The sequence below is a fragment of the Pituophis catenifer genome, unplaced genomic scaffold (assembly GCF_029215685.1).
Source record: "Pituophis catenifer annectens isolate HBS135680 unplaced genomic scaffold, rPitCat1.0.hap2 SCAF_4, whole genome shotgun sequence".
Lineage (NCBI taxonomy): Eukaryota > Metazoa > Chordata > Lepidosauria > Squamata > Colubridae > Pituophis > Pituophis catenifer.
The window spans coordinates 115,206,151-115,219,389 of NW_027256884.1; positions in this window are offsets into that span (position 1 = coordinate 115,206,151).

A 13,239-nucleotide genomic window follows, 5' to 3' on the forward strand; every position below is an offset into this window, starting at 1 on the left:
ATGAAGCATAAACAAGACCTGGAAAACCTTCATATAAAAACTATAAACAATATTAATCACATTATTTAAATAATTTTCTTCACCTCTCTACAAAGATGATAGATAGATGATAGATAGATGATAGATAGATAGATAGATAGATAGATAGATAGATAGATAGATAGATAGATAGATGAATGATAGATGATGGATGGATGGATGGATGGATGGATGGATGGATACAGAGATACAGAAATACATATAGATTATAGATGTAATATATTGTAGATATAGATATAGATTAGAAATAGATAGATTGGCATACGCATAGGCATAGACATAGATAGATTGACAAATTACATTTGATTGCTGTAAATCAAGTGTAGAATTTTCTTTTCAGAATTGTATATTAATTCTTGTAGTCAACCCCTATTCAGAAAAGGCTACAATTATTGAAGTCCTGATAGTTCAAACCAAGAAGAATTTATGCATCCATAATAGACAGTCCACATTCATGTTAACAAACCTGTTACTTTGAGCCTCAAAGCAAGCAATAATATGACAAAACCCGACTCCAAGAATAATTTTCCTGTGCCATTGAGTGATGGGTTTATTTAACTGTTTTCAGCTGGAGAGTAAATATGGTTGATTCATTATAGCATGTGAACCATCCATTGTGATTTGTAAACAGTGGTTGATGTCTTAAACTATGCCAACACAACTGTTGTGGATTATTCAATCTAGCATGATGAAATGAACTATGCACAGAACAATTTGTGAACCAGGTTTAAATACCCAGCATTGATATTTCCTGGAAAAGTGAATTTTTGTTCATAGAAGCATTTTTAAATATTATCTGATAGAGCTTCAACACTCTACTAAAGCTCAGACTCTCTGAATATCATCAATATTCTGAATTGTTTCTCAAAATGGGATTTTTGTAAATTTGTTTTAAGATTTCTCTTGATTACTTGTGCTCTGTCTTTTCCTTATGAATAAATGTTTATGAACAAATATTGCTTACAAGTAGCACGCACAGTTTAGCATTCCTTATTTTGCCCTCTCTTTCTGTCAGTTATGAAATCTTGTCATATCTTGTCATACAGTTTCTTTTAAGAAATGCTCTTAATTTCTCTGCATCAGAGAAAAAGGGGTTATTTATTTATTGTATGGCAAATTCACATCACATTTCAATAAATAAAACACGAGATAAAAATATAAAATATATGTCTAGATCGCAGATATAATTTTTGCTTCATTTGTCACAGCCAGGAAATCAGCAAAGCCTCCATTATAAACTCTATTTTGGCACTCTGTCACTATATGTTGGATAATTTATTTTTTGGCCACTGCAGTCACAATTTGGTGATGATATTTTGCTCCATTTATAGAAGGTATCAGCACATCCACCATGGCTAGTGCAAATTTGATTCAGTGTTGTCCATATTGCACAGGGCTGGTCAAATCGAGATTTATCAATATAAATCGTAAGGATACAAGCAACAAAGTTACAGTCATACAATCATAAGTAGAAGGAGATGGGTGATAGGAACGGTGAGAAGACTAATAGTAATAGTAATGCAGACTTAGTGAATAGTTTGACAGTGTTGAGGGAATTATTTGTTTAGCAGAGTGATGGTGTTCAGGGGGAAAACTGTTCTTGTGTCTAGTTGTCTTGGTGTGCAGTGGTCAATAGCATCATTTTGAGGGTAGGAGTTGAAACAATTTATGTTCAGGATGTGAGGGGTCTGTAAATATTTTCACAGCCCTCTTTTTGACTCGTGCAGTATACAGATCCTCAATGGAAGGCAGGTTGGTAGCAATTGTTTTTTCTGCAGTTCTAATTATCCTCTGAAGTCTGTGTCTGTCTTGTTGGGTTGCAGAACCAAACCAGACAGTTATAGAGATGCAGATGACAGACTCAATAATTCCTCTGTAGAACTGAATCAGCAGCTCCTTGGGCAGTTTGAGCTTCCTGAGTTGGTGCAGAAAGAGCATTCTTTGTTGTGCTTTTTTGATGACGTTTTTGATGTTAGGTGTCCATTTTAAGTCTTAAGATATGATAGAACCTAGAAATTTGAAAGTCTCTACTGTTGATACTGTGTTGTCTAGTATTGTAAGAGGTGGTAGTATGGGAGGGTTTCTCCTTAAGTCTACCTAAAGTCTTAGATAAAATCATAATAAAATCACCATAATATGGAGCCATTATTCCAAACTGGTTTCCTAGATTTAAGCCTGATTAATCCTAGTGATCTCCTGGCTATATCACATCACACCCTACTAAATTATGCCCCAAGGTATGGAAAAAGGTAATTTTCAATGACGCAAATCTTTAAACAGCCTTTATCTGGGGAGATCTTTATTTTCCGGGGGAGGGGAGAAAATATTATGTATTTTGAAACCTGTATTCAATCCTAACCCTAACCCTATAAATGAGTCAAAGAAGACATTCTAAGGCAAGGCAAGAGTAGTTGCAAAATACAAGGAAGCATTATGAAAAAACTGGAATCAGTAGCTCCAAGGGAAATTTGTCAAGTTAATTAAATGAGAATTCCTTGGAGGCATTTTCTTTTTTAAACTATTGGGCCATATCCCTATATTTTAGTTTGTACTAATGGTGCATTTGGCATTCAGTTGGATCCATACATCACTTTTAAAAGATTGTTTCAGCTCATGGCTAACTACTGATTTCTAGTATAAAGAATAAGAAGGGGGTTTTATCACTCATTCAAAATATGTTTATTCATATTTTCAGAATGCTGACTTGGTCTTTTTTTTTAATTTAAAGACGTTAATCATACGTCACTGCAGCTGAATAAAAAAACCATTTACTATAACATCTTTTAGATATATTATTGTAAGCATCCAACAGGTTTAAACATTAATAATTTCAGTAGGGGCTTAGGAGATCTGTGGCCCAGTTAGATCATATGAAAAACAAAGTGATGCATAAGCAGGACATACAGTATTTACAACAAATAAAGAAGGGTTCAGAATCAACACTAGGTAACTGTAAACCAGACTGAATAAAAATGGCCCTAGCATCACATGCAAGGAACTCATTTTCAAAGCAGTTTTCAAGCAAAGGACCCAAGTGACTTCTGAACATTTTGGGAGATATAACTGATGGTTCTTTCATCCTTTGCTACTGCACTAATTAGCAGTGAGCTTTAACTTTAATCCTATAAATCAGTGATGGCAAACTTTTTCGGCACTAAGTGCCGAAAAGGGAGCACTTTGCGTGGATATGCGCACTTGTCAAGGTCATGACCAGGAAGAGGAGCTGCCCAGGGGTCATGCGCGCACAGGATAAGGTACTTCTGGTTTCTGGCATGCGCATGTGCGCCAGCCAGCAAGTTTTCTGCTTACTGCCGTGCATGTGCATGTGCCAATCAGCTGGCCGGCGTGCATGCTCATGCTGGAAAATGGAAGACCAGCTCTTACGGTTTCTGGCACTGCTGCATGCACAAAGGGCAGCTGATCATCGCGTGTGCATGTGTACCAGAAACCCAGAAGAGGAAGGGGTGACTCCACGCATGCCAGGCAACATGGCTCCATGTGCCACTTCGGGCACGCTTGCCATAAGTTCGCCATCATAGCTATAAGTGGATCTATTTATATGAGCCATGATAGCGCAGTGGTTAGAATGCAGTACTGCAGCCTACTTCTGCTGAAGTAGTTTGATTCTGACTCGGCAGTTCGATTCTGACTTGCTGAAGGTTAACTCAGCCTTCCATCTTTCCGAGCTCGGTAAAATGAGGATTCAGATTGTTGGGGGCAATATGCTGACTCTGTAAACTGCTTAGAGAGGGCTGTAAAGCACTGTGAAGTGGTATATAAGTCTAAGGGCTATTGCTATATGCATTATTCATTTTTCTTATCTGTAAGCATTCCAGACTCATCAAGGAGTCAGGCAGCTTCAAAATTGGATAAATAAATAAATATTGACTAACCCTCATCCAAGTCATTTATATGTGTCTTGACCAGCACAGAGCATAGAAGGAAGTCTTGAAGGACACTACAATGCTTTCTTCCAATCTAATGTATATTTCTGGATAAAATTGTTGAATCCAACTGTTTACCCAGCTTTGTAACCATCTAATAGTGGCATTACTCAATCCATATTTTGTTGTCTTCTTTATTGAATATCATGGAAGCCACTGTTAAATGTTTTGTTCAAGTCAAGATATACCATGTCTACTGCATTCCAGCGGTCAATTAGATTTTCATCAGGAAAGGAAGTCATTCTAGACTTCTAATCATTATATCACACTGTGCCAAACATATTACAAGTGGAGCCACAAAGCAAAGTCATGCTATGTGTACAAGATGCTAGTTGACTCCATGCACAAACAAGCAATAACCTGTCTCTTGTGGAATTATTTGCAAATTAGGTGCAGCCCAGAAAATAGAACATACCAATCCCTCCACTCCCATCCTAAATGTGTTTGCAAATAATGTATTTACATAGACTGGCCTGAGGCTTTGATAGAAATAGGTAATATCAGTAGAAGATGATATCTTTTCTGAATAAAGTAGTAATGATCCTTGTTAAGAGATAATGATGGCACTCAAGATGATGGCAAACTTGACAGCACCCAAAAGCCATGGTGGCACAGTGCTTAGAATGCAGTATTGCAGGCTAACTCTGCCCATTGCCAGGAGTTTGATCCTGATCAACTCAAGGTTGACTCAGCCTTCCATCCTCCTGAGATTGGTAAAATGAGGAACCAGATTGTTGGGGATGATATGCTGACATTGTAAACCATTCATAGAATGCTGTAAAGCGGCATGGAACACTATGTAAGTCTAAGTGCTACTACTATTTCTCTTCATTGTAAACTTGAATTTTATCCCCAGCTTTCCTAACAGTTTTTCAGTGATGAAGCTAAAGCCAGGTTTTAAAAAACAGAAATATTTACCAAACACCTATAACTGTATTTCCTGACTTTGGTACCATCCAGGTGTATCTTCAGCTTCTGCAAATCCTAGACAGCATGGCAATTGCAGAAAATTCTTGGCTGTTGAAGTCCACACATCTGGAAGTTGCCAAGATTGGCAATACCAATCAGCAATAGTCATTTCACCTTGTACCTACCCTGTTTTCCCGAACCAGAAAATACGTCCTAGCATGATTTTTCAGGATGCTCGTGATATAAGCCCTACCCCCAAAATAAGCCCCAGTTAAGATTGTCAGCCAGATGGGTGCATTTAGTATTGTATTTCCCCCAAAATAAGACCTAACCAGAAAATAAGCCCTAATGCATCTTTTGGAGCAAAAATTAATATAAGATCCGGTCTTATTTTTGGGAAAACATGGTAGCAAAAGTAGGGACACTAAGAATTAAGAGGGAGATTCCACAGCAAACTCACTGGGAAGCACAAGAGACAAAAACTAGTCCAAACTCATACAGGAAACTCCATGCTCAAGAAAAGACTTGAACGTGTGTCACTTCCAACACCTTCAGCATGAGATAACAGAGGAGCTGGCACCTGGGTCTGATGAAAACTGTGAAGTCTGGAAATCATTCAATAGACTGTGCATGAGTACAACAAGATCCAGAGATACCCTGAACAAATGAAGCTATCTGGTTGCTTCTGCTCTTTGTGATTGTGGTGACATGCAGACAACAACACCAGTGGTGAAATACAGCTGGCTCTATCCAGCTCACACAAGCCGGTCGTGCCGGCGGTGGGTGGTTTGGTGAGCCATTAGTGCCAGTGATGGGAGGCTCCGCCCCCCCCCAAACTGGGACATCTATACATCCTGCTTTTGACCCTCTGCGCATGCGCAGAATGCTTCCCCCAAACCAGGATGTCATCACGTCCCGGTTTTGACCCTCTGTGCATGCGCAGAAGGCTTTGTGCATGCGCAGACGATGGCACGCATGTGAGTGAAGTGAGCGCATACGCTGATGATGGTGCATGTGTGAGAGCAGTATGTGCATGCATGGCACACCCACATTACCTAGCCGGTAGGAACGGTAAGTGCATTTTACCCCTGAACAACACACATATATATATACACCTGCCCTTTGTTCCCCGATCAGTGTACACTTGAGAATCTCAGGGCAACGCAACAGAATGCAATAAATGTTGCAAGTTTCTGAGCAAGATTTGTTTAATTTGTACATATTTTTAACCTTGTATTTTATATTTTAAATGTTATGTCATATAGAATCCCTTATTTTAATTGTGATACTTCTGACAGGAATAAAGAAAGAAGCACTAGATTATAAATTTGATGAGCAGACATTTGCAGAAGTAATGTTAATTCAAAGAAATAGAATCACCTCAGCATTTGCTCCATCTTGTATGCTCCAATTACAACCAGGAGCACCTCTGCAGAAGTTTCACTAGGGGCACATCTATACATTCTGCTTGCTGGAAATGCAAAATCCCCTCTGCCATGTTTCGAAATTTGCTTCAAAAGTACTGTTTTCCACCCTGAGATGTTTTCTTACAGTCTAACAACACCCTCAGTCTCATTGGCTAAAGGTTCTGGCATATTCCTTCCTTTACAGCTGTTGATCATTGTCCTATCCTGACACACTATATTCCCAGGTTGTCATTAAGCTATCTTTTTCTCCCCTTCCAGTTGATCCATAAAGCTGCCCAGAGTGGTTGTTTAATAAATTATGATGTTGGGTTTGGCATTTTTTATCCAGTCTATTGAGTCCTTCCCAAGAACCTGGGTTAGCCAGATGTTTGATGGTGTTAGAGATATTGACAAAGGATGCAAGCTTTTCCAAGCAAAGCTGCCTTTTGCAAGTGACTGATGGTGATTTTGTCAATGCCAGGGGTGTTTAAGTGATGTATCCAAGGCACCCATTATTATTGATACTATCTTTTATTTATTTATTTTTTGGACATGATTATTCTACTTCTGTTTGCAGGTCTTTGTATTTTGTGATTTCCCCCTCCCCACACACACACACACACACACACACACACACACACACACCACTTATTTCTTTTTTATTCTGCTGTATCCAGGTATTTTCAGGTCTGCTATCCAGTTTTTGTTTTTATTTATTTGTTGGTTGGTTGGTTGGTTGGTTTTGGCTTTCTTATTGACAGATCTGGGATGTTATGTGGCAGGTGCCTTCTCTTTGATTTCTAAAATCCCAAATACATTTTAACGTCTTCATTTTCTATTAGTCTGTCTAGTTTGTGGTCCCACCAATTCTTGCTTGCAGGCAAGTGGCATTTGTTGCAGATATTGTTGCTACTTTGTCATGCCATTGTTTGTAGGCAATCTATGAACGCTTCCTGCAGCAGCTTACTAAGTGGTGGTGATGATGATGATCATGATGATGACCATGATGCTCAGTAACACCTAGAATTTGATTTTCGTAAAGCCCTTTACACCCTGTATTGCAATGCCTCACTTTCCCTTAAAATATATGTATCTTTATGCTGCAGTGCAAACCTATTGGAACAAGGCTACAATGCTTCTTTGCTTTCATGAAGCTAAACCACCAGTTCTTTCTTCTGTCTGTGGATCCTCAGTGGAATGGAAGAACAAAGAACAACATGTTCACTTTGTATTACTGTACCACTGAAGAAACAAAGATACAGTAAAGGAGAGGCAGACTGCATTAGTATCAAAAGAGAGAATATAGGAAAGACATCTGAAGGAATCCATGTAATAAGTATAAGCATGGATTGGATACATAAAATAGATACAAATAGAGGAAACATTAGGACAGGGACAGTAGGCAACCCCTTACACATCTCTTAGGAATGGGGTGAGGTCAACAGTAGACAGTCTTAGGTTAAAATTTGGGAGGTTTTGGGATGAAACCACAGAGTCAGGTAGTGCATTCCAGGCATTGACCACTCTGTTGCTGAAGTCATATTTTCTGCAATCGAGTTTGGTGTGGTTTACCTTAAGTTTGTATCTATTGTGTGCTCGTGTACTGTTGTGGTTGAAGCTGAAGTAGTCATTGACAGGTAGAACATTGTAGCAGATAATTTTATGAGCTACGCTTAGGTCATATCAAAGGCGGTATAGTTTTAAGTTTTCCAAGCCCAGAATTTCGAGTCTGGTGGCATAAGGTATTTTGTTGCGAGCAGAAGAGTGGAGGACTCTTCTTGTGAAATATTTCTGGACACGTTCAATTGTATTAATGTCCGATATGTAGTGCGGGTTCCAGACAGATGAGCTGTATTCGAGAATTGGTCTAGCAAATGTTTTGTATGCTCTGGTTAACATCTAGGAAAACAAAGGAAAGAGCATGGATACTAAGAATGAAACATTTCCAAAAAGGAAAAGGCTGGTACTGAGCCATGGTAGCACAATGGTTAGAATGCAGTACTGGAAGCTACTTCTGCTGACTGCCAGCTGCCTGCAATTTGGCAGTTCAAATCTCACCAGGGTTGACTCAGCCTTCCATCCTTCTGAGGTGGGTAAAATGAGGACTCAAAATTGTTGGGGGCAATAGGCTGACTCCGTAAACCCCTTAGAGAGGGCTGTAAAGTCCTGTAAAGCAGTATATAAGTCTAAGTGCTATTGCTATTGGTACAATAACCATTAAGAAGAAAAACAGCACATCTCTCCTGCAGGCATCACATAAACATAAAAAGTGAGTGATGTTTGATTGCATCTGCCATCGTAACTTTTCGACTCTTTGAGGATGTTTGATAGTTGATAGTTGTCCACTTGAATTCATGAGAAACAGGAGATAAAACAGAAGTCTCTTTTGCATGAGTCACAGCCCAGACAAAGTAATTGCACGTAAAGCAATTAGGTTCCTAAGAATTTGCAGAAGGAATCCTCTTGGCAACAATATTCTCAGAATAAACGTCTTAGTAAACTACATTTGCTAAATCACACATTTCCTTTTCCTCTCATGAATACATCTGTAGAAAAAAAATAGACATTAGGGGTGGGGAGAATCCTAACAAAATTTGTTCCTTTTACTGTGAGGGGAAAAAAAAAACCCTGGCAGTTAATTAGCTAATTCTGCTATCACATCAAAACAAATTCTTTCCTTAATCTAAATATTTAAAGCACTAATGCTGTGCCAAAATCTGAAGTGTGCTTCTCCTTCAAAAAAGGCTAAGGTGTTTTTCTACCTTATTCTCAAAGTGCTTGAAGGCATCTGTCACAGGTATATAGTATAATGGTTAAGGTATGTGATGAGGTCTAGGAAGACCCAAATTTAAGTCTGCCCTCAGCCTTGGGGACTCACTTAGGGACTTATTCTTTCATCTCAATCCACTTTACAAAGTTGCTTTTATGGGGGTAAAATAAGAGAAGATTCCTCCCCTATGCACACATACACACACCAATATGACTTTAACTGTAGGAGATGATCTGGTTGAGTCCAAGGATAGAGTCAAATGCATCCTCTCTATGCCCCCATAAGAGACCAGTCCCCCCACCCTTTGAAGTTCGTTGACTCTTATCTGGTGTCAATTTGCCTTAACCCTTAGTAGATCAGATTCTTTTGTATAGTTTGCATGGAATAAACTCATAGTGCTTTTGAATTCTATCCTGGTTCCTGATTTCCTGCACTGGACATTAATCTAGAGAATAAGCAAAAACATGAATAATAAATGCAATTTGAATTGTATTGGTGTAGACCAGGGGTCAGCAACCTGAGGCTCTAGAGCCACATGTGGCTCTTTCACCCCTCTGCTGCAGCTCCCTGTCACTCAAAATATGCATCACAACCGCCAATGTGTGACACCCACCGGTACGCGATTTATTGAGCTTTTCAACCCCTGGTAGGCCAACCATGGATAAATCCAAGAAAAGAAAAGTTTCAGAAGAAAACAGAATGTTTAATTCAACTACATATGCTAGTTTTGTGGCCGCTCAAGAAATAGTCAGGCACGGGAAGGGTTTTGTGGCTCCCGGTGTTTTCTTTTCTGTGGGAAATGGTCCAAATGGCTCTTTGAGTGTTTAAGGTTGCAGACCCCTGGTGTAGACAAATTCAATAGGCTTGCAAAGATACATACCTGAGTCACTGATGTTCCATGAACACTCCTTTTTCTGTTTAGCTTATGGCGAATATATCTAATCACAATACACAACCACATTTGTTAACAATCCTTCTCATATAAATGTATGACTTCTACCTTACGATTTATATTCTCCTAGAATTATAACCTTTGTTATATCAATAAAAGGCCTTTTGATTCATAACTGGATATCCCAACGATACTCATAACGGTTGTGTTTACAACTCTCCCATTTGAAGTGGGATGCGGAGTCATGCTGTTAAAATAGCAAGCAACAAACATGTATTCACATTTTTCAAAGATTTAGCATCTCTCTATAAAGTGTTCTCTTTCTGGACACAAAGGAAGACAATCCTTGACATATAATCACGTTCATCCTTAACTCTGTTGAGCCGTCTTCGTTGCTCTTAATAGCAGAAGATCATTAGAACTTGCTAGTTTTAATAAAATGATCAGCTGGCTGGAACCCAGCAGCACATGCAGTTCTGAACACACTACTATTCGTCCATGTATTGCTAAAGGAACTATGCTGATTTCAAGTAGGCATCCAGATGGAATTTGTTGCGCTAGTTGTCTATCTTTAAAGCCCTACATGGCACAGATCTAAGTGACACATGGAATTTCTTGTCTCCAGTGGTTTCTGTCTATCCCACCACTGTCAGGTCTGTTCCAGCTTGGGCAATTAGGAAAGAAAGACCCTCGACTCCATTGTAGCGAAAGGTAAACTTTGACCAAAGGCCAAGTGGTTATGGCATTAAAAAACCAGATCTGAACAATCCCGCAAAGCCCAGATCACTACCCCCCCCCACACAGTCATCTCCCTAGAGACCAAGACTCTCTTCTCATTTGCGATAAGCTTCAAATAAGAACTTTAAAAAAAAAGAAAAAAGAATCCAAAGGAAAAACAGAAATAAAATTTAACAGAAGTAAAATTTAACAGAAATAAAATTTATTAATGCCATTTCAAATATCCTTCAGAAAGAAAACAATCTTTTAAGGTGGAAAGCTATTAATAAAAATGAAGAAGTTGTGTTGAACTTCAATTCCTATAAAACCTTAGTCATTTGTAATGGTAGGAATTGATGTCTAGGAGAAAGACCTACCTTATGGAAACTAGAGAGAGGGGGGGAGGGAGGGAGGGAGAGGGGGGGAGGGAGAGAGAGAGAGAGAGAGAGAGACTATTTTAGAAGTGTTTTTCAGCCACTGAAAGCATCCTGTTCCTGGCCCAAATTTAGAACACATCTGGGATTAGGTATAAAATAAGTGCTAAAATGCCTCAGTAGAAGGCAGGTTTGTGCAAGAAAAGATGGGTGTTCATATCCCTGAGGCAAAAGATAAAAATCACAGAAACTTTGTACAATAATCTGAGGGAAGTTCAGAAATTGAGCGTGTTGAAAAGGCAGGGAAATTCCCTAAATAAAAGTGTATCTGAGCCTGGGATACTTCAAGCGTCACACAATGTAATGTCTCTACTCACAACAGGAATTTTCCCCACCTAAACTTCATATCTGCTTAGGAAATCTCCTGTCAGCATCAGAATTAGGAAGGACAAGGATTCCAGGTGGAAGGGGAGAATTATTCGGCCAACCTTATCTGCTCTCTTACCAACAAATGTCAGTGAATACGATCCATATTTCTTTGCCTGTTCAATATGCAAGCATATCATTCAAAAAGGTGCTTCAAGATGTCCATCTAAAAGCCTTGAAATATCCATAGCTTCTCAACAGGTCAGGGTAGCTGCCTGGAGGCACATCTGAGGCCTTCACAGCACAGCAGTTTCAAGAAGAAGATCCAGATGGCTGTTTTGCTCATTGAATGCCATGCAAAGCCTAATGTTGGCACTATACCAAAAACTAGTTTGTGTAGAAGTTAAGGCATCAAACTAGAAACTGGGAGATTGTGAGTTCTAGTCTTTCCTTGGGCACAAAGTCACATGTGTGCCCTTGGGCCAGTTACTCTGTCAACCCTATGGAAAACCATTTCTGAAAAACTTTGCCAAGAAAACTGCAAGGACTTGTCCAGGCTTTCTCCAATAATTAGACACGATTGAATGGAAGAAGAAAAAAATGTCTGCCATAGACAGACACAAGGTAGAAGAGGGACATTACTGTGAAAAAAAAAATTAGATTTGTTATGGAAAAGAGAACTTGAAATGTGTATATGCAGAATGTACAACAAATGTATAAAATATGCACATTTATATACATATCTCTATGCCAGGGATGTCAAGCTCATGATGACACATTGTCATGTGATGGATCACAACTTTTCCCCCCATTTGCTAAACTGGGGGTGGGGATAGCCAGCATGTGACGTATCTGGCCCGTGGGCTGCAAGTTTGACACCCCTGCTCTACAATGAGCTTCATAATTACCTCTTGGATGGGATGCCAGGAATGGATTTTCACCTGTAATGTGTTTCAAAGTGACAGTGACAATCTGATGGGTGATGGAGGTTGCCCTTGCTGTTATTTACTTACAAGTCAGATAAGATGCATGGATGTGTGGATCAGTGGTCGGATTCAATTTTTTTTTTTTTACTACCGGTTCTGTGGGTGTGGCTTGGTGGGTGTGGCTTGTGGGCATGGCAGGGGAAGGATACTGTAAAATCTCCATTCCCTCCCCACTCCAGAGGAAGGATGCTGCAAAATCTCCATTCCCATCCCACTCCAGAGGAAGGATGCTGCAAAATCTCCATTCCCATCCCACTCCAAGGGAAGGTTACTGCAAAATCCCCATTTCCTCCCGATCAGCTGGGACTCGGGAGGCAGAGAATAGGTGGGGGCGGGGCCAGTCAGAGGTGGTATTTACTGGTTCTCTGAACTACTCAAAATTTCCGCTACCGGTTCTCCAGAACTGGTCAGAACCTGCTGAAAACCACCTCTGGTGTGGATGCTATTTTTCATGGGTATCTCCTTCTCCGGAAGCCTGGCACTGTGAAAAAAATCCTTACAAGATAGACAACATGAAAAGGACATTATGGAACGTCATGAAAGAACATCTAATTAAAAGAAGATGTCATGAAAGGACAAGATGTAATAAAAGGACATCTTAAAAAAAACATCCTGGAAAAAAAATACCTTACAGACTTTTTTGGAACAGGAAATGGGGTAATCCATACCATTATAACAATAAAAGTGAGAACTAAAGTGCAACAGAACAGTCTCCAAGATTTAAACTGGACCAGTCATATCTAATAGATTGGACTTTCTTTTAACATTGGACTGACCTCAAATATTTGAGATGAAAGATGTTAAGTAACATTTAAGCAGGGAAAATGGCTGGTGGC